The sequence below is a fragment of the Thunnus maccoyii genome, chromosome 1 (assembly GCF_910596095.1).
Source record: "Thunnus maccoyii chromosome 1, fThuMac1.1, whole genome shotgun sequence".
Classification (NCBI taxonomy): domain Eukaryota; kingdom Metazoa; phylum Chordata; class Actinopteri; order Scombriformes; family Scombridae; genus Thunnus; species Thunnus maccoyii.
Genome location: NC_056533.1, coordinates 23058525 through 23081716, shown reverse-complemented (window position 1 = coordinate 23081716; position 23192 = coordinate 23058525). Strand labels below are relative to the sequence as shown.

General features: G+C 38.7%; 1 protein-coding gene across 4 annotated transcripts in view; it reads right to left on the bottom strand.

The window, feature by feature from the left end:
• Positions 1-23192, bottom strand: part of LOC121896996 — a 235058-nt gene that overhangs the window by 129693 nt on the left and 82173 nt on the right. For all 4 annotated transcript variants that reach the window (XR_006096161.1, XR_006096163.1, XR_006096162.1 and 1 more), the window contains exon 2: positions 1641-1716. The gene's annotated coding sequence lies outside the window, so the exon portion shown is untranslated. The remainder of the gene's footprint in view (positions 1-1640; positions 1717-23192) is intronic.

Here is a 23192-nt window from a genome sequence, read left to right as displayed (position 1 = left end):
TTCAAGTAGTGGATCCAGGGGCCTTCCTCTCTTATTTTTAAGATTCTACAGAGATAGCTTGACTGGGTTCCATTTCAAAGTTGTTTCACCTTGGGATTGGGGATGTTGCTTTTCCGGATGGTCTAATCTGTGGAGGTGATCAGTTCTACCACCATGATTTGTCTGAGGGCACCGGCAAAGTTTTATCCATCAATCTCCGGCTTAGTACAAGAGCTGTCCAACAGACTCTTCAACCACTCATCGTCCTGCTCCAGTGGTCCTTGCTTTCCCTTTCTTCTGGTCTCGAAAAAACAATTTTGACTCACAGTTGGAAACATGAAACAAACAACCGTCTTAAAACAACTCTGTTAAAGTCTGAGGTTGTCCTCCCTCTGCAGACACGGCCACTCTGCAGCATAACATCACACTACTTCCTCCTTTGCTCCTGCCAGACAAAAATCAGACTTCCACTTGAACATAAACATATGTTGTTTTGGGGTAAATGGGAGGACAGTCTCTTGAAACAACAGTTATTACATACCAGGTGTGCAAACTTATTCATGCTCAGTAGCATCACTTAGGCTGATGATGAAACAGGCTTAGCCACTGGGTGGTTAGGGAGATTGAACACTGACATGTGTATATCATCAATTTGACCAAAGAACTAATGTGTGCATGTAGCGAACCAACACAACATAAATGGACAAAATTACCAAAAGCAACATAGAGAAATGCCCCTATACCATATATAGTTGCTTGCTTTTGGCTTTCATTACAGTTAAAGCATATGCATCTGCTGGCCTGTAAGGAAGCCAGCAGTGATTTGGTTTATAGAGATCATATGGCAGGCCACTGAACCTTGAAGAATCAGATCATGTGCGTTTCCTATGATTTGTGCCTGATCTTATTCTTTATTCTTGTGCACTAGGCTTGGGATGAGCAACCGTGCTGGCCAATTAAACAACAATATACACACTGTTTTCACACATCGCAGGTTGCATTTCCTAACAGGAGGACTTGAGGCTCTGAAAACGATCCAAATTTGGGCAGGAAACCACACAAATTGTCGGTTACAATTAATGCAACAGCCGTGATGACCGAGATCAGCTATAGTGGTAGAAAGATTTATTAGTGTACTGACAGAAAAGAAGAGGAGATTAGTTTAGAGCCGCGAACAAAGTGCAAATGGAATTCATAATGCAAATACTCCATATATGTTTAACAGTGCAGGATATAAATGGATGAGGAGAGTTTATTTAAAAGTTCCCTCAACTATTTTTTAAACGTACGTGAATGACATCACATAGAGGCTGCCTGTTCAGTCATTCATTCTCTTCCTTCCCTGTCTAAAGTGCCTGTCTTTATTAATGTAACCAAAATGTCATCAATGAATTTAATTCCCCTTAATATCAATGTATCATTTAAATTACCCACACACACTGGAAATTAGTCCCAGCTGGGGAACCAAAGGAGGTGACGAGAGAGACTTGGAAGTGGGTTGGGCATAGATGGGTGGAGTGGTGTGGCAAGGGGTGGAGTGACAGGCTATTTAGACGTGCTACTTCACTTTGCATTAGAGTGTACAATATCAGGCATGGGGAGCCAAAGTGAGGCCGGATTTCAGGCAATGCTGGTCAGGCCTAGAGCGACGGATCACTTACCTTAAGAAATCAAAGTCAATAGCCAAAGATCTGATCTGGAGAGGGGCCCAGCAGTACAGAGAGAAAAGTGTGAAACCTGGAGAAAGAGAGACACTCATTGAGGAAATCCATTACCACTGGAGAAACCAACAAGCATGAAAGGAGCTGTCGTGTTAAATTGGCTGCTTGATAAAGCAGGTCTTTGGCTGGGGAGCCACTCAGAGTCGCCACTTGTGACACCAGACATAGGAAAGAGAGAGGCCCTTATTGATACGCCGAAATGTTGAGTCACTGCAGTCCACCCTCTGTGTTTCACTAAAAGGAAATTTCGAAAGGGGAAAATGTGTATTCACTTGTTCTTCACTAATTTTTTTAGTTTACAGTAGAACATGAATACAGTAGTACCTTTTTTAAGCCAATGGAGTCATTCAGATCAAAAATCTGCTGGAATTCAGTAGTTTTCTATCTTGTAAGTTTGTACCTTTTAAAAATCATGGGGTACCAATTCATTTTCTGTTGATTTGATGCATTACATGTTTGCAGTGAAATAAAGCATGTCCCAGCAGGCCAGGCTATGTGAACACTTGGGAAGAACATTTTAACTCCACACAGAAGCAGGGAATCAAGATGATCCTTCCTTGCAGAAGGAAAACCTACACCAATACATGCTTGTCTTTATGAAGGACTCATTTTGCGGTCACATTCATCCACCTGAGGTAGTACTGTATGTATAATGTATATATATGGCTGTAGGGCTGCAAATCATGATTATTTCATTCTCAATTAATCTGCCGATTATTTTTGCGATTAATCATTTAGTCTATGAGTTGTCATAAAATAGTGGAAAATATGCATTTTACTTTCCCACAGCTCAAGAAGATGTATTAAAAATGTCTTGGTTTGTCCAACCAACAGTCTAAAACCCAAAGATATTCGGTTTACTGTCATGTATGACACATAAAAGTAACAAAAATTAAAATTTGAGAAGCTGGAACTGGAGTATTTTTTGCATTTTTGTTAGAAAAAGGACTAAAGTAATAATTGGATTATCAAGATAATTGCCAATTAATTTTTTGTTGATCTATTAATCGACTAATCGTTGCAGCCCTCTATGTCTGCCAAGGTTGTTGAATTGCTGTTGATTGTGGTGCTTTGGCCAATGGCCTAATGATCTTCAGAAAGTGTAAAAGAGAACCACCAGATAGTTATGGAGGCTGGGGGTATGCCATAACATGTTGTTCATGATTATACCAACAAAAATCCTAATGTGATAAAAGTATAATATTTAGAGTACTGTGACGTGGTGACATATTCACATTATGTCAAGCAGCAATGGACGTGGCTAAGAGTAAATGTAAAGTTGTTACTTGCTTCCCTGTAGAGGAGATAGTTTTAAAAATAGAACAACTTCAGTTGTTTGGAGGTAGTTTGCCAGCATTTATCTAGAAAAGAGGTGCTAATCAATATAACATACTCTGTCATCTAGTAGTAACTGCACTGACTGCAAGACAAGTTCCATCAGGATCTGACTCAGCTCAGGTGTCAATAATTGATCAGTCATGACAATGCACAATTGCAACGCAGTAATTAATCAGAGCGGCATGTTGCAACGTCGTAAAAAGTAAAAAACCTGTTTTTTACAAGTTGGGAAGAGTAGGGGCTAACAGCATAGTTAGTAACAGATCGGGATTTCAGAGGAAGAAGTCACCTCACAAGCAGAGGAGAGCAGACAGCACTGCTGGGCCAACAGTAGGCTACAGTCAATTTGATAATTACCAGCTGGACATACATTTTACCCATATGGTCTGCCCTGAGTTGAAGTTAGTTAAAAGTTTGGTATTGATCAGCTGGACTCAAATGACTACTGTAATTACAGCAGGTCCAGTGATCAGATTAATTTTAATTCAGAGCACAAAGCCACATGTGTCTCTCTGCTCCTCCGAAAGTCCTGTAAATCCACCATCTATCACACAGACTAAATACAGGGGCTCGGTGTATAGGTCAGGCCACAGCAGCTGATATTATATAATTAAATTATATATGATATACTATATTATGCATTAAATTACATAATCACAAGTACTGTATATTGTAATTACATTTATACTGTAGCTCTGTAGACCATATTATCAAAAGTATTATTGAAAAAACACCTACCAGTACAATAGATTGACAATACTTATAATATTATTTTAAGGTCATATTGCGCACCCCTAATGGAGGGTCAACTGTAAACTTTTAGAGCAAACTTAATGCCTGGTTTCATTTTTTTCAAAGTTACATTAATGCTGTGTGTAGTAGGGCAAACTTTTCAAATCAATCTGCACTCACAACTGCAATAACACACAACAATAAAATAATTTTGGCAACAGCAAAAGCAAACATAATGAATTCAAGCTTAAGATCTTAACGTTTATTTTCATATGATACTGTAATAAATTGAAGCTAATGGCTGCCTAAAAGTTGGGAAAACAATTTAGAAATCCAAAATACTCATTAAGACTTGTATAGTAAGAATGACTGAACAAGCCAAGAGATCTGCTGAGCTAGTCGTCATTATCTCCTGTAACCTTGCATTGACCTTCACTCTGTCTCCTGTGTATGTTGTTGATTTTGAGAGATTGGCTTTGGCAACGCCTCTTGCAGACCAAGGTGAGTGGCATCAGGTATGTTCAACCTGCAGTCTATGACCATTGACCCTTTAATCGTCTTGGCTCACTTAAGCTGCTGGTGGATCCCCCAGTAGATTTGTTTTTAATGCGCTGTGATTTTTTCTTACTCCAAAGCCCCCCTTTTTATCTTCTTCCTGCTGTGTGGCTGAAACCCCAGTGAAGCCATGGCAAGCCTCAAATCCCCCTCATCAGGACACGCAGGAAAATAAAGCTCAATCAAATCCTAAAAAAATATATTAAGTCTACTGTATTAATAATGTAAACTATTGTTAAACATATTTTAGTCACACTCTCCATTTTTTTCACTTTACATTTTCAAACTTATTTCCCTTTGATTGGTTTAAAAAGTGGTAAAGTGGTGAAACATGTGTGACATCTGTATTTGACTAAGTGAGATTTAAGATGCATACTTGACCAGGATTAAATTACTTAGATATACACTGGAATGGTGAGCTTTTGACTCTTGCTGGATGCTAAGTAATAGAAAGGCCTTTAAGTATTTACAAACAGAACAAAAAGAAATCTGCAGCACATAGAGATTTTCATATATCCAAATTTCTGAATATACTACTTTAAATGACCAGTGTGTTAGATTTAGGGGAATCTACTGGCAGAAATGGAATATAATATTCATAAGTATGCTTTAATTCATGTATAATCACCTCAGAATCGTTGACTAAAACTAAGAATTATTGTGTTTTCGTTACCTTAGAATGAGCCTTTCATATCTACATAGGGAGCAGGTCCTCTTCCATGGAGCCTGCATTGTTGCACCACCATGTTTCTACAGTAGCCCAGAATGGACAAACCTCTCTAGAGCCAAAAACTGACTCTTTCGCGAGCTTCGCAGCCACTACAGGTTCTCCTCCATGCTTGGAAGGGGAGGTTAAGGGGAGGTGTGTTCATGTGGTTGCAATCTGCAACCTCGCCCCACACATATCACTTCTGAACCCAACAATTTCTTAAGTTTTGGTCAGTATATCATTCATATCATTTCAAAAGAAAATGTTTCATCATGGTGTTCTTATAATCTTACGACAGGCTCCTTTGAAAACTGCACAATTGTTTTGACATTGACATATTTAGTAGTGTCACATTTACACCGTGTTCACATGGATTCAGGCAGACAATAGACAGCAAACCAGATATCTTTTTAGTGGACGAGAGCAGGACAGTAAAATTAGGTGAGCCTGGCATAGAATACTGGCAAGGGTAACAGTAGACAGCATTGCTGTCAAAAACTAAAATATAACTTTTTGCCGTCCTCCATAACAGAATTTACAACTGGATGTTATGTAGCTCCCTCACACAAGGAGAAAACATGGGCAATCTGGATGAGAAGCTAATAATTTTGGTGCAACAACACCCGGAATTGTACGATAAGAGCTTGAAATCCTACTGAGGATTTTAGGGAAGTTTTGGAGGGAATTTAACATTAATTTTAAGGTTGCAATAGAATATTAAGAGAAAGCTGCATTTTATAGCTACATGAATTACATGCATAAAATAACAGACACGAAATAATTTTATTTAGTATATTTTAATTCCATTCTTTGTAAACAATACAACATCACCATAGCAACATATCGTCATGGGTGTTTCGTTTTTTCCCATCCCGCCATTCTGTTGGATGGTTTGTTTGTTATTCCCATGCCATTCAGAAGGTGTTGTTCGTCTGCCTTCTACCATCTGCCTGAATCCATGTGAATGTAGCATTAGTCTGACTTCCAATCTAAAGCCCTTTACTGAAAACCCAGGGAATATTTCAATAACCAATAATCTCAACCTGCTGGTGGCACCAGAGGAAAAGTCAAAGTATCACCAAAGTCATTAGGATACATCATTTGGACACCATAAGTGTCTTTACAAAACTGTGTACCAATCCATCAAGTAGCTGAGATATTTTCCTGAATGAGTGAAAAATTTGACCTGCTGTTAGCACAAGAGGAGAAGTAAGAATCAACAAAGTAATTAGAATTCCTCCTCTGTGGACTTATATGGAATATATGCGGCAAATTTCATTTCATCCAGTTTGAACCACAAATGTCAATCACATGGTGGTGCTAGAGAAAAAGTCAGGGGATCACTGAAGTCAGTAGGATTCATCTCCTCGGAACCATGAATGTCTGCACAAAAATTTCAAGGCATTGGATTTGCTTCAGTCTGGATCAACATGGTGGACTGACAGACTGAACAACTAACAGACCAACATAGTCATCCCTATAGCCATGCTAGCGGAAAGGCTTCAAAACAAAGGAATATATATATTTTTTTTTAATGCTAGAAAAGAGCTATTATTAGTGTTGACAGTGTGATTAGGGACTGAAATATTAATGGGTTATATACTGTATTGAAGCCATGTGGGTAATTTTAAAGTCTACTGCTCAGCCAATTTAGACATCCTGCTGCAGAGCTTTAAAATGAACATTTTATAATTTTCATAGAACAGCCATAGCAAATGCTGCTCATAGCAAATGTTTCTGACATGTACAGTACTACAGGATCTCATTGGAACGACAGTTTTATAAAACAATGTCCATACACTGAATGGATGCCTAAACCTTCCCATTTTCCAGCATTTCTTTTTTTCATTTTTATTGGTTCATCAATCACATTCTATTTTCATTCAACTTATTTGAAAGTTGGCATGTACTGTAGCATGCAGTTCTTGTAAATCCCTGTATAGAGAGAATTGTGTCATTCCCTTGAGTGCTCTGATTTGTGCAAAAGAACACTGACTTCATTTCTTATAATTATGCCTGTTGAAAAAATAAAAAAATAAAGTGTGTATATTGCGGAGCACCACACCTGCATTTGAGAGGGGAGCTGAGATTTTGAGGGAAAGGCAGGACAAAAAGAGGTATTGTTGTTGGGTGTAGGTCAGTGCTGCTAGGCTGCTGCTCCCTAGAACATTCCATGGTGTCACATAATACTGTCAGTTTCCTGTTGGAAGTGCCAGCCCAGGAAGATTGAGTGTGCTTGCAAAGTCAGAAAAGTGTATGTGTGTGCGTGTGTCTGTTTGTACTGTATGTTAGTATGTACATGTGTGCACCTCGGTTTTTTTCTGTCGCCTCTGCATCACCTTATTCAAGATTTTCAATTTTGAAGACCTGCATTTCCCTTCATCTGCAGTATATACTACGGTATATATTCTGCTTTAGCACAGAGAAAAAAATGCTACTGAGTATTTTTCTTAGCGGCGAATTACCAAAAATGTGCGTTTATGCGTCAGAACACTTGGAACAAAGTATGATATATTTCCTGTGCAGAGGAGAAGGTCCGCACTTAAAAATCTTTTATAGGTGCTCTATAATATGCATGAACACAGTCATGTGTAAAACACAGCCAAAGAAATAACTCACCTGCTTTCCACTTAGAATTGTAAAAAGAATTGCTCCCTCCGGATGCCTACAATAGAAAGGCCTTGGACACAGCCTACTGTTTGTTTTTGCTTTATGCGAGGACGATAACGCACTGTATGCTGAATCAAGAATAGTGTCGATACGAAAGACTTCTTTAGCGATGTCTGGTAAGTTCATGAAAAGAAATTTAAAACTTTATTAAAGAATATTCACAAAATTTCAAATCATTTGATCAATTAATTTGTTCAAATTATAATGTGGTCTGTAGTGGCAGAAGCACATGGACTGCAAAAACATATCATACTTGGATTTTCTCAGTGTTATACAAATTTGACCTGATGCTCCTGTACCTCCCACCTTTTCTTTGAGTTATTTGTATGTGCTATGGCCCGGCAACCACACAAAAATGTATGGATATGTGAAGCAATATTTGAATAAGTTGCTTGGTTAAGTTGTTACGTTAATTTTTCATGTAAAGTATGTGATTATGCTAAAGTGGTACTTCTATTACAAACAGAACTTTTCTGTTACTGTTTACGCTGTTACAAGTATTGTTCAATAATCTATTGTACAGATAAATGTAGTGCAGGGTTCCTCTTTTATTTCAAAGCATTTTCCTGTGCTGCAACAGTAAAAATAAATTTATTTCAGAATCATAAATATAGATATTTATCATTTATATTTGATTAAAGAACTCCACAAAGACCTACATCTGTTTAACCTTTAGCTGAGTGTCATATACATATTGAGTCCTCCAAATTTAACAACAAAATACGTCGTTGGTCCATGCCCACCAGAAAAACACAGAAGCCCTCTTTGATTTGACTTCATTATCAACAGGATGACATCACAGCTTAATTTTTTTTTTTTTTTTTTGATCTCACTACACATAATCAACATCTTGGTTTGGGTTAAAATAACTACTTGGTTAAGGTGAGAAAACCTTGTGGTTAAAATTACTACTTTGTTAACACACACAGACAGACATACCCAATCTGCAATTTAGTCTGTAGGGGGAAAACACCCTTAAACATTATGCCGGTGAAAATGTGTAAATTAGACTTGGCCCTGTGCAGTTTTGGAGCTCAGTATGCATGCTGAGGAGACATTAACGAGGAAGGGGAGACTCAAGTGATTTAGAAGAGAAGTAGTTCCACGCCAAAGAAGGAAAATAAACTAAAATAACAGATCTCAAGGATGTAATTAAGAGAATTGTGATTCAACAATGAGGTAACTATCGAGTCGTTCAGACACAACAGCCAGCTAACAGTCACGTTTAAATGGGTGATGACATCATTTATGTTCAACTGAATTTTCCCACTCCTGCTCAAGTCTCAGGGCTCTAAAGAAACCTGCTATCAACTGAACAGCCAAGTGTAAGTCTGTGCTGTCTACCTGTCAAAGGTGATACTAAGTTATTATACTGTGGGGGGGTTGTGTGGCGGACCCAATGCCACAAGGGGGGTTAAGGGGGCTAAGCTCCCTCAGTTGTATTTTTCCCCCTCTGTTTAATCTTTATGCATCTATAGAAAAATAACAAGCAATAATTTTAGGTTATTTGCATAGGTGCATGCTTGGGCCGCGCTGTCCATAGTACTGAAACGGAGCAGAGGAGATCGATAGACAGACAGACAGAACACGTAACTTAGTTCGGTTACTTAGCCTGCTTGCTTTTCATGGTTGTAAATAGAACCTTCGGCCCTAATTCCATTTTCCTCCATTGGAGCAATAGACAGACAGAAGGGAAACGACAGGGAAGTGAAGGGACAGTCAACGAGAGAGAGAGAACTACAAGCAGCAAACAGCTGTTTCTACGCACCTCCCCTGCTGATTTTGACAGAGAATCGTTAATAAATTCAAAAATATTTAGCACTCTGCTGGAGCTACGTTCGTATGTGAATGCTCTGATTAATAAATGTATTCTTTGATTTTGAAACAGTAGCCTTATGCTGTTGTTATTTAGACTTTCTGAGGCTATTGCATGGTTAAATCAATTAATTTTATTTTATGAAAAAAACTGCACCCTCGCAATTTTTAACAGCCCCCTCAGTCACTTCATCCTGGTGCCAGACCTGGTGTGTGGGTGTGAAGTTTTTTGAAGTTTACATAAAACAGTGCTGGACTGTTTAAGTAATGGACATTTATAAATATATATATATATTTGCCAAGTAAGATATCCTGACATAACTTGAAAAATAATCCAACTGTACAAATGTATACAAACAAGATTATGAATTTAAAATGTATTCAAGTCCAAATGTTTTCTGACACCAACCTGGTCTGAGTGATGGTTCAGCTAATATGTCAAGTACTTCAGCCAAAGCATCAGAGGTCCAAGTCTGATATACTACAAATCTGTTCATAAATCACAAAAGAGCAGACCATTCACTTAGACTTCCCTGTATTGCTTGATTAACTGCAAATCATAACATTGTCCCTAAGCGTGCCATGGGTAAATTAGGGGAGCGACAAGCAACAAACATTTATTTTCTTGTGTGTCTGCTTCAGAATTTAATTAGCCTTTTTTTTTAACCTGTGAACCCAAAGCCTCACCCCTGCTGTAAGACGCAGAATTCATTAAGCTGTTTTCTGCCCTCAGATTTTCACACCCCGGCTTTGAACATCTGCACCCTGTCATGTATCATCCCATTCATTTCTACTTAATTTGATCCTAATAAGTGCCTACATGAGGAGCCAGATGTTGCTGCTTCGACTGTGGCACTGAAAGTTTTGTTTGAGGGGAGTTGTGCTCTGTGCCTGGTGGGCAGGGAGGTGCATCCAGTGCAGGCATAGACTGTTTGAAATCACTCATTAATATGTAGAATAGTTTTGTGATTTCTTATTTTCTAGATATTAGTTTTTACTTGTCAGTGCACACAGAAATCCATCAACATTTGACAAGGTCCCTCAGGGTAAGTCTGAGAACTTGCTTTTCATTTTCATTAATTCCAAAAGACCTGTTTACAAGAAAATCATCAAACACATATTTGTATCAGCCAAGTAAGACCCAGTTTAAAAAGACACAACTTCAGTTTTTCCTTTTGGAGCAAAAGTTTAAAATAATGGGATACAATTTCTTTTACAGACGGATCTGTGGCATCTTGGGGGAATCAATGTGTGCAAGATGATGTTCAGTGGGCAGGATGCTGGGAGTAGGTCTGATTATGTTCTGTGGATGGAGAACCCCTGTAAACTTGACTGCTAATCAGCACCATATGCCAGCCCCTGGCCCTCATTCTCATCTTGTCATTTCAAGTGGCTCCTAGACATGGCTCCTGACATGCCCTGGATTCAGCCACAGCAACTAGCAGCCTGGCATGTGCTAATGAGAGAAGTGGTGGATGCCGAAGAGTCTCATGTACCCCAGAGATGCACAGGAGTACGGGCAGAAAAGCCAAAGGCTGAGCCATATGACCCTTTTGAGTGGGCCTCTTTACCTGTAGAGGGAGCGGTGGTAGTGCCGCCTGCACACCCATGAGACTGTGTGTGTATGTGTGTGTGTGTGTCTGTGTGTGTCTGTGAGGATTCCTTGAACTGTGTAAAAGCTGATTTGTCAGACAGACTTCAATTTTCTCTTCACTTTTCTGTCTTTTTTTTTTAGGTAACTGAAGTAACAAAGTGTATCAAACACATTTTTTTTCCTTTGTTGTAACAAATTGTTCACATTTTTGAGCACAGGGTGGCCTTGCATATCTCAATCGAACTCAACGACAGTAACCTGATTCTGAAGCTGATGGTAAACAGGAAAGGGTCAACTCGACACTGACACAGAGCAGTGGAGCATTTCCATCAGCTGAGCGTCAAATCAGGTCAATCTAAATAACTTCTTTGATTATAATTTCTATACCCTTTGGGGTCATGGGGGTCAGACGTGTCGTCTTGCCATGGATCATTATTACACGAGAGGAAAACTTAACTGGGAGCCTTGAGAAGCGTCCGGGGCAGGAGCTGGAGCTGAGGGGGGGGGATCACTCACCCTTCTGTCTGAGGAGGCATCTGCTCCTATTTAACCCCAGGCCACAGCAGCACTCTGGGTAATCAAAGTGACCGCTGTGCTTTACTTACTGCCTTTGCAATGAAGGAGAACACATCACAGTCACACATGCGAGTAGGCAGCCATTCCTTCCACATGCTGTTATGTATAAAATATTGTCAATACACAATGCGATCAGTCTACAGATTTCCAACACTGCACAACACTACAATAACGTGATCTGGGAAACTCTGACTGATAGCTCTGATACTCACTGATACTTCTGTGCTCGCAAAGCTGTTTGTACTAAGTCCCAGACTGGGGCTGCCGCTGCTTCTCCCATGCACTGTTGTCATTCAAAGTGACTGCAGCTTAGTGTATCTGTCAGCTGACTGGTTTCTCATTGTTTTACATGCTTGCAGACTATGCCAGTGAGAGAGTGAGTGCAGGCCCCTCAGGCAAACATCATGTCAGCCAGCTTTGTTCTACAGGATGCTGGGGCTCCCTCAGCTGCTGCTTGGCTCCTCTGCTAACTGGGGAAGTCAAGGAGATTAAATGGAACATCCTGAATCTCATACTTCCTAATGCTTTGTGACATCTACACTCTGCTGAGACTGTAGACGTGCCTACACAAAGAAACAGCGACAAAACAAATAGTGCTTCTTTGAACGAGATTCTATGCCACAAGACATGTGTACATCATTTACATTGATGTAGTCTGACAGAAGTGGGAATTTTCACAATTCTACCTTCAATAAATTATGGAGAATGTTTTGAGTGACAATTTAAGATTTAACCTAACAAAAGGACTATCCTATGGCATGCAAGCCCTCAGTAAAATGTGCTGTATGGAGAATGTTTTAAAATATACAAAATATTCTACTGAAAATACTATTTTCATATGATACATAGTCTTGTTTTTTAAAAACATGGCATGTAATACTATATTAATGAAGCACTTGATACAGTTGTATGAATTATTCAGGACAAGACTGTAGTCCCAATTCAGTAAGTCAGTCCAGTCAACGCAGGATTTCTGACATCTGGGAGTGACTCCCAAGAGAGGAGGTCCAAGGCTCGGCTTTGTTGGAGGCCGTGGTTGTAGATTTTAGTTCGCGAGTCATTATGAATCAAAAATATGGAGCAAATGGTCAAATTGGTTTATCAGGGGTCAGGAAGGATAAAGCTTTGCAATATTTCCCAATCCTGCAAAACCCCACAAAAACATCAAAAACCATAACCCCGAAAACAACGACAACTATAGGAAAATAGTGCATCACTACATAAAGAAAATTATGATAGAGATGTGCATAGGAGGTTTGGGATATTGTGGTGGACACAGAGAGAAAGAAAGGGAGAGATGACAGTCAGATGCAGAAAATATAAATGTCTGAAATGGTCATTATTATTTCATACAAATGCCTTTTCTTTGCTTGAAAAATTTAAGCTGCAATGGCAGCACCAACGATGCATATGTCAAAAGAAAGCCCAGGGACCGCAGATGATTTAAGTGGGAGAGGAGAGCATATGCAAAAACCACATGTGTAACAGCCATCAGTAAACAGTGAATATGTGGTAAACTTGGCAGAACACTGACGTTTTTTTAGAGCACAGCCAGTTTGTTAAATAAAGAGAAGGCCCGAGCTTGCTTCTTTCTTATGTCAGGTTGAGGACAGGCCAAAAAGAGTGCACTGCTTTGAATATTATGGACCATAACAACATGTCACAGCAACTTCATAATGCAGTTTTGGGTCCTTTATAGTGTCAGTTATTACATATTTTATTCACTTGTCAGTGTAATAAATGTCAAAGTGATAAACCCAAAATAAAACACAACACCACCAGGGGAAAATCTATCACAAAATAAATAAAAATTAGAAATAAAGTAATAACCATAGCAAAGCAAACCACAAAGTATTAGTGTGTTTGGGAAAATCTTCATTTTATGATGGCACTTCTCAATAAAATCATTCTGTTTTCACAGTGAAGCTTTGCTTTTCACAGGAGCGAAAAATTGTGAATGTTATTTATGGAGAAGAAAACTGTTAATTGTCCTACTCAAGCAGTAACTGACATTTCCTATATGCTAATATACTTGCTAACACTAACCTTACCAATGAGCCGTAAACCACACCAAACAATAAATTTACCAGCTCTGAGTGTGAACAATCAAAGAAAAAGTTTTTAAATGCAGCACTTTCTAGTTTAACATATTGATCAGATCACAGTTTACATATTGATCATAAGCTGCTGAACTACAAATGGCAGTAATTCAAGGCACACGCTTAAAATGATACATTATGCTAATGACTGATGTTTTTCTGAACAAGGAATTTCAACAAGCCTTAAAATTTCAGTCTTAAGTTTTGCAACCCCACAGCCTAATTAGACATGCTTATTGGTGGACCAACGATGCAACATCATTTGGTCAACAACCAATAAACAAATTTGCGTATATTGCTGTATTCTTTAGTCATTAGTTCACAGGCCATCTGTACATAGAAATAAACAAGAAACCTTCTTCATGCCTGTGTAGGATTCTAACAGTGGTGGTGCCTTTGATCTGTGGTCCTTGATCTATTGGGCTCATGGTGTCATATCCCCCTGTGATGTGGTGGATTAATTAGGTGGAAAAGGTATTTATCGCTTAAAATCATAATACTAATTTACCCAATGCAATGTGGTGTCTCTGTGGGTGGCAGCAGTGGGTCCAACTTCTATTAAAAACGCTTAGCCTTCACATCATCTGATGAGCTCCGGCACTGAATGGATCACAAATCAGTGGAGACATTCAGCACGCAGAAATGCCAATTACTAACAAGAACGAATTATATCAATATCAACAAAAATATTATGCTACTTGTTTCTGAACATGTGCTGCACAAATGTTTAACTGTAGTATTTGATGGAGCATCAAAAAAGCCAAGGATTTGCGGTGAAATCGCCTTTTATTTCCTCTCTTTTTCATTTTAAAAGAAACATGAAGATTTCACTTTGTGACAGATTTTTAACAAATTTAGTGATAGAGAGTGGGCAGAGTGACTGAATACTTGGACAGAAGCTGGGTGGTGGTATAATGTGTAAGGAAAAAATAAGAATATAAAGGCAGAAAGTGTATATATGTAGATGAAAAAGAGAGACGGTGACGGGGACAGTGTGTTGTAACTACAGTACCATGAGTACAGTGTATCTATCATTAACAAACTAGTCATGAAATGTGAAGTAATACATACGTAATGAAATTGCTGCAACAGGAACACAGCAAGTAAATATGGAGACCGGGCAAGCAGGAGGGACTGAGAGAGAGTCTGCAAACAAGACCTGCCAAACCTCACAATAAAATCTTTCTTTGGTTCTTTGTGTCAAAACCAAAGATAGTGTACATTGTCCATCCCTGTGTACAATTCTGCAATGTGGGGCCCCTGGTTCCCTGAGCTGAATGCAGTCCGTTCTTGTGCTCAGGTCTGTGAATGCTATCTCAGAGCAGCAGTGCCCAGAATGCTGCCTATTCCCACACCCAGCAAACGCCACCAGGGGATAAGGAAAACACAATCGATAGAAAGTGTATTCTTTTCCATAGGTTCCCACCAGCATGTCGCTAACTGTTTCCGGTACCTTATCAAAGAACAAATGTCTTTGAAAACGGGGAAACAAGGCAACAAGCAGCATTGTTGCCTCCTTTTTGACAGGAATAATCTGGCTTTTCCATCACCCACCAAAGTAACCTCCACCTAACATTCTTGCTGTCAGGGCCACGCAGGGAGCCAGCCACATGCCATCTGCTGTTGTCTGTTACAGACAGCACTGGACAGGCATGGGGCAATACACCCACAAGGACCTCTAAATAAAATGTCTCTCATCTTAAATTTGTGTACTTCTCGAGACCCATACATATTCTCTAACAATCACAAATATACACAGGGGGGAATTGCAGCAGTTTTTTTTAAGAATCCCCTCAAACATGTACTAATCTAATGCATCTAATGACCTTGTGATAGTTAAAATGATTCAGAGTCTCCTATCCCTCTTTTTTCACACCAACACTGTACACTACATTTTCCTGCTTAGCCCCACAGTAGAGTACCATCTACTGGCTATCTGTGGTACTGGATACACAACCAACAGTTTCAACTCAGCCACTTGCGTACAATCAGATCTCATCCGCACCTCAAGGTCCTTAGATAGTGGCCTCTCCAGTCAAACATAAAGAAACCAACCAAACCATCTGTGCACTTTTCACATGAACATCTTTGGACGAAATGCTTTTTAAATTTAAAAAACGTATACAAAGCACAAGTGTGTCTTGATAATTAAAAGGTAATTGACTGCAGGATAAAAAAAAGTACATTACAAATAAAGTACAATATTTGTTTAGTCTTCATAATCTTAGTAAAGGACTTACTAAATTGCAGTTTAGTTTCTATACTTGTTTTTCATTGAGCTCATACGGCATAGCACAAAAGATGTGCAGTTACATGAAAACTGCACTATTGTAATTTAGTTTAGGTCTTTTACTCGGTCTTTGTCTAGGTCTTTGCAGTTGAGTAAAAACAGAAAGCTCACTATCATTATTCCTTTGTATGAGTGGGTTTTACGGGTTCCACAGGCCCAAAGATCATGACATAAATTACATGTAAATTTTCACTATGAATGCAGCTAAATCAAATTTAAAAAAAAAAAAAAAACTTTGCTAGCAGTCAAAATGCTGAAATATGATATGCAATATGCAAAAACAAATGTACAATTGGTGTGTCACTGTTCTACAGTATGCCATTAAACTAGAGATAAGAGAAATATTCATGCTCATGTGAAGTTACTTGTATGCCATAATATACTGCAAATGTCATTTTAATGTTACCTCTGGAATAACATTAAAATTATGTTTATTATCAACAAGATTGCCCTACCATAATTATTGCCATCGACAGTTGACTTTGTCGTATAAAGCAGTAAAGCCCCTTTTCACTTTCACCTATTTTGCTGAATATGGAACACATCTTAATAACACTTGTGTTGTCTGTCTGTTGGATTGAGGAGGTGAAAACCTGTTTCCAAAGCCGGGAGGGAGATGTCAACGGCATTAAAAGATGAATAGATCAGTAGAAGTTTCACTATCCTTCCTGGCTTATGACACACAGACCAATGATAATTACTCACTAGATGACAGCCACTGCCAAAAAGAAAAAAAAAAAAAGAAAAGCAAAGATCCTGTCTAGTGATTTCCAAAACTAAATGTATTGCAAATCAGATGAGAAATGAAGCATTACTACCCCTAATCAATTATATTATCACTCATATTTCACTTTATTTCACCTCCTTGGCTCTAAAAAAACATGCTACACAAATGATCTAATTTCTAAAAATTAATGAAGCAAATGCAAAACAAAATCTATGCTTAAAATATCCCTGGTAAATATGTCCCTAATTTACACATCTTGAGCTCTGAAACCGATGTGACAGAGGCTTCGCAATGTGAAGGATTTTAGTGAATCCTGGAAGGAAGGGGAATATTTTTCAAAGACAAAAGACAAAACAATGCTGTTCACAAAATAAAATGATACACAAATCAATAAACACATCTCCAAAATAGAAATAAGCTAGATTTCAGAACGTCAAAATCTTTACTCCTTGCAGGAATTAAATTTCACCAGAGACCAGAAAACATCAACCAATTATGCCATGAAAGGAATAAAATCTTTCTCTGGGTCATGGTCGCAGAAATGTCGTTCTTTTTTGGTGCACTATTTCTATATTCTGTTCATATTTGCTGATTTGCAAAAGAAGAGCCATGAAAAACACACAGACACTCTGCCATTGTGCCGCTGTACTGTTATAGGTATCCACTGAGCCTCGGTGTGGGCTGCTCTGCATCCTCACTGCCCGAAGGCTGTTTTCCTAATCATATTAATGAGGGAGCGATGCTCCAACCTGTGCTGCAGAGCCGCCGCCTATGCTCAAGGAGCAGTCCTATTTACACTGTACCTATACTAATCTGACAGCCTTGATCAAGGAACAGAAAATAAAACCCCTAAGGCCTCTATTGATCAACCTTGAGTCTTACTCTAACACCGTTGTGAGGGGCTGGTTAGCTATTACAAATGTTAGTGTGTTCAATGAATTATTTCATCAGAAAAAGCATGCTGCATTAAGTATTTATTTTGAAGTAAACAATTTCAAAGGGGTGTCCATACTATATCATCCCTGTTGAGATCAGGGTCCAACAGTGCAGCCTATTCTTTGTTTATATCTTTGGGGCTGAAAGAGTAGAATCACAGTTAAGGAGGATGTCAGTGGCAGGAAGCGTCCACCAGTCTTTTCGGCTCTGAGGTGGGTTCCTCAATAGAGCAGTCTCAGTGCTCAGGCTGCATGATCATATAATTGCAATCTCTGGAAAAATCAACAGGCTTTCATTATTTATGTCATTCAAAAAAGCGGAGGCGAGAATCCTACGTTTCAGTTAAAATTATCTGTAGGCTCGGGGGCTTATGCATCACCGGCAGTCTCAATCTAAGAGGCAACAAACTTTTATTTATGACCTCCTGGTTCATTAATGTAAGTTGTGTGAGGGCTGAACCAGCAAATGGTGGAAAAACAAAGTTGACAACAACATCATGAAAAGAGATAAAGGAACAAAATACAATGAAGTGCAGAGTGTATTTGTTGTAAATAATCAGTAATATAATTACCCGTGGAGACCTGCCTTCTCAGTGATTTCCTAAATGTTTACTAATGGACTCTTTCTCTTAGCCATTCTATTACAGAGAATTGTTGAGTGATGCCCTGGAGGCTTATATCTCTCCCAGGGCCAAGGGCCTGGTTAATGGATGACCCACTTGTTAGCTAATTGCCGTGGTGTCCCTGAACACAAAGGAAATGTTAAATTATGTTATGTGGCTGTTAGATAATGAGCTGCAGCAGGCATAGCACTTTCCTCCATCCTCTGAGTACAGTACATACATAAAGTATTACTGTTGTTAACACCTGAGAGAGGAAGGACTTTTTTTCCCTATGATTTTTACACCCAGAAGCATCTTTAGAAAAATCACTAATATTATCTTATTAAGTTTAATATTATCTTTTTGTCTTTTTGTTTATGTACCCATTTCTTTGGTCAATTGCATATTTTTTTTAATTAAGTTTTGAAACCATGGTAGCATTTTAAACAGAAAAACGTCTAAACTATTGCAGCCCTCTTAGCAATACAGTAATACATTGAGTAGATGCATGTACTCCACATTTTCTCATGTACACAGAGTCCAGGCTACATGTCGTGCTGTGAATCATCAAAACATGGACGCTGACTTTACGAACAGCCAGTTATTAGATCTGCGTTCTGACAGCGCGCACATGTAAATGGTGACCCTATAAAGAAGCAGGGTCACACAAATCTTAAACGAGGACCTATCACACTGTGTCTACTGATGTCTCTGCTCTGTAGTAAAACCCACGTAAAAGAGCACCTCACAAAGCCAGACAGCAGAGGAGGAGGAGATCATGGGTTTTAGACTTACAGTAACCTAAACTCAACAAAAGCAGACTGATTGAAACCAAATGGATAGCCTGCTTGTTATGAGCCCTCCTGTAAGTAAAACAGAGTTGTTAACAATCCTAAAAATGTCCAGTAAAGGATTGATGCAGCAAGGAAAAATGTAGTGATTTCTTTTAACGATTTATTTTTCTTAATATTTCTGTTCTATACCAAAAATGTTTCATCTCTAATGTGCCAAGCATCTGCGAATCATAATTTAATCTTAATTTTTTAAGTAGAGGACTGACAAAAAAGCATATTTAAGTGAATTTGACTCCGTCAGAGAGCTCTGTGTGGCTTTTCAGGATCCCTGAAGTACAGACAGCCTCCTCACCTCTTGGACCTGAAGCCAGGAGTGGAGAGGCCAGGCTTGGCCAAAGAGTCTCTTTCACCCTCCTCTGAGGATTTGTTTTCACTGGAGGACACGCTGGAACACAGTGCCATGTTTGAATTCTACTGGCACTTTTTTCAAATAGTAGCCACAGCCAATTGGAGCAGCCTGGCTGATGATTTTATTCAATATTTAACGTCCTAGGGCAGAATCTTTGGCAGGGCGGGATAAACAACCAGGACTGCGCTGGGTATGAAATAAATAACTAAACCAAGCTTTCTTTAGATATCTTACAATTGAGATTACTCAAATCCCTTAAATTTCATTTTTCAAGCCCTTTTCATGCCCACGGTTTTGTTACGGCTTTATCATCAGTATCAGCAGCCTGTGTTTATTCAACCCTCAATTACCAAAGGCTCAGCCGGCAGGCCTTTAATTGATTACTTTAATTGATTGGTTGGGGGGGTAACCATGGCTGAAAAGCAGTTTATCTTAATCAGTTGAGAGGAAATTTAGAGAGGGGCTTGATTTCCTCCAGCTGATCACCCCTGTGTGGCATGAAAGTGAAGAGTGGGAGGAGGTGTGTGAAAATTTCTAGTTTCACATCTAACACTAAGGAGGGGATGAACATTTACAAATGCTAAAGATGATAGATTTGTGGAATTTGGTCCCTCTTCCTAGAGGATAATCTCCTGCATTTGCCCTACTTTCTTGACTCTGTCTGAACTGACAGGAGTGGATGTTCACATTATGATGCTTTCTCCTTTGACATCACACCAGGTGGGCCAGATGTATGCTGTTCAGAAATAAACTTATTTCAGAACGTATATTAACATGGAGTTGTTCAGTGACTTGTGTGTGATGATGGTGAAGTAGAAATTAAAAATAAGGTGACAGGCAGAATCTAATTTGCTAAATAATTATTTTAGGCTGATATCAAAATTCACTAAGCTTGTATGTTTGTTTTTTTTTAGTTTACACACCTACACCATTCAAAGATACATTTATCAATTATATTTTAAATAATTGCATGTGTGTGCTCAATTTAATAATTATTTTATTTATTCATCTTTTTGGTGTTTTGCATTTGATGTAATTTTATTTCCCTGATTATTTTCCTCTCTATTTTACAAATGAGTAGGGTAAGCACAAACAAATGTTATTTTCTTTTTATTAAACTAATAGTAGCTCACTTGCAGTGGACTGTTAATTGGGCTGTTGGTATTAATCAAATTGAAAGAAAAATGTAAGTAGAAATTTTACTCGCTTAGTACTCTCTCTACTTTTGTGAATTCAGTGCATCTTTGCTCCTGGCTGATAGCACCCCAAAGACTTCATATAAAGTCAATGAGGAGTGCCCATTCCTTTCATCATTCTCTAATTCATCCTTTCTTGTGATGTATTTTGTAAACTGTTCTATAAGAGTGCTACAAATTAAAACATTATTGATGATGTTTCTGATATTTGATGAGTGGGATGGTGGAGACATCACTGCCGATGAAAGTTTACAAATGCACGTGTAATGAATTAATGACACTATGGGTGCTAAAAATTGCTTCTGATGTCCATACAAGTCTTGCACACAATTCCTCTGGTGTTGCTGAAGGACCCTGTCACTAATTGTGCTTCTTCTTTTTATTGATAGGTCTATGTGTATTCACATTTCTGCTTTCTCTGCTGTGTGTGGTATTTTTTTTTATGAAACACATAGTTTAATCTATCCTGTCACTAATATTTTTTCCTCTAGGAAATAAAGGCATAGTGTAAGCGGCACAATGTAAATGGAAGCAGGTGGACACCATGTTTAACACATATGATTAACAGATTGTTGTAATTACGCACTGTAACAAGACCTGGGGAATATTCTGCAATCCCAACGACCTGTCAGTGACAACATGATGCTGTTCACAGTGTTAGAGTTGTGAAACAGCAGGAGGTTAACACCAGTCTTTCCTGTGGATGTGAATAGGCTCGAGATTTTTTTCTGACTTCAAGATAATAATGATAATAATAATAACAATAAACATTATTTGTATAGCACCTTCCATACAAGAAATTAAGCTCAAAATGCTTTACAACAAAGGAATTACAAGCACCAAGTGCTTCACATGAAAAAAGATAAAATAAACATAAAACATGTTAAAAAAAAAACAATGTAACATAAGATGGAAAATAAAACCCAAGGAATAATAATAACAACCATAGTAATAAAATACAAAGTTAAAAAACAGAATACAAAGAATGTATAAAATCAAGTAAAATACATTTTAAAAGAAGTGCAGCAGTACATAAGAGTGAAGCATAAGTGTGAATCAGGCCTGTATCAGGAAAGTCATAGATAGTTAAAGGTTGAAGTGAAGAGATAAGTTTTTAGCTTTCTTTTAAAAATATTTAGCAAGCTGGCTTCCCTGATATCTATAGATAGTTTGCTCCATAGTTTTGACAAAGGCTGCATCCCCAATTTTCTTTCAGCTGTTGCTGGGAACCTCAAATAATCCAGCAGCAGATGATCACAGTGTTTTTGAAGGCAAATAGTTATCAAGGGAGTTAGTGATGTAGCTTAGTCTTAGCCCATGAAGGGCTTTGTATATAAGGACAAGGAACTTAAAGTCAATTCTAAATGTTACAGGAGGCCAGTGCAGAACAGCTAAAACTGGACTAATGTGCACTCTTCTTGGTTCTGGTTAATAGACGAGCTGCAGAGTTTGAATGACCTGAAGGTAGTTAATAAGAGGAGGAGCAGTGATAAGCACAACCATTTCTCTGCAGCCCTCCACAGCCAAGAGCAAGGATATTTGTGCACCAAGACCCCCAAAACTTAGAATTCGCTGTCTCAGTGTTACTAAATGCTGAATGTCAAACAATGTTTTCAGTTAACTTAGTTACAAGAAAAGTACAAGTACACTTGCACATGATACAGGAGGCCACCTGAGAGCTGTAACTGGAACATGCAGAAGGTACATTCAGTACAGCAACTCTGCAGAACGTTTTGTCTCACTATGTCTTGGGGGAGGCCTGATTGATATGAGTGTGTTGGTGATGTGGTTGCTGGTGGAGTAGAGGATATTTTTGAGTAATCCAGAATGTTTACTTGAAATAACCTATGGCTCCATTGGGAACTCAAGGACAATATCAAGCTCATCTTAATAATAAAGGCCCCTATTGATCTAAGACTCGTTAGAGTATGAAAAATTGCTAATGCAAATGATTTTGGTAAAGGGATTAGAGAAAAGACAATTCAGATAATGACAATAATGCTCTTCTACAGCAGTAATGATCCCTAATGGACAGCATTTATTGCACTCAGGAAATGTGCACTTAATTTAACCCTTCTTGCTCATGTATTTATCTGGGGAGCTATTTACAACTTTAACTTGTCTAAAATTATGACAACACTGACCTTTGCTATGTATGACCACTTTAACCTGTCTGGCTTCATTCATGTCCGCTTACTGTTTGCCCTTTGCCTGGTAGTAATTGGTCTCTCCCTGGCACTAATGGCCGCTGGATAGGAATGCTATTGCCCTGTCTGTTCAGAGGATAATGACAAGAGGCCAGCCTGACCTTGTCTGGGTGGGAGCAGCTTTCCTCCTTCTGAGAGAGGCCACTCCACAAGGCTCCCACTAGGCTCTGGTGTCTGTCAGCATCTGAAGCTCCTGCGCCGAAGCACCACAGCAGGCCAGCCAAGCACAACCAAGAGTTGCTGG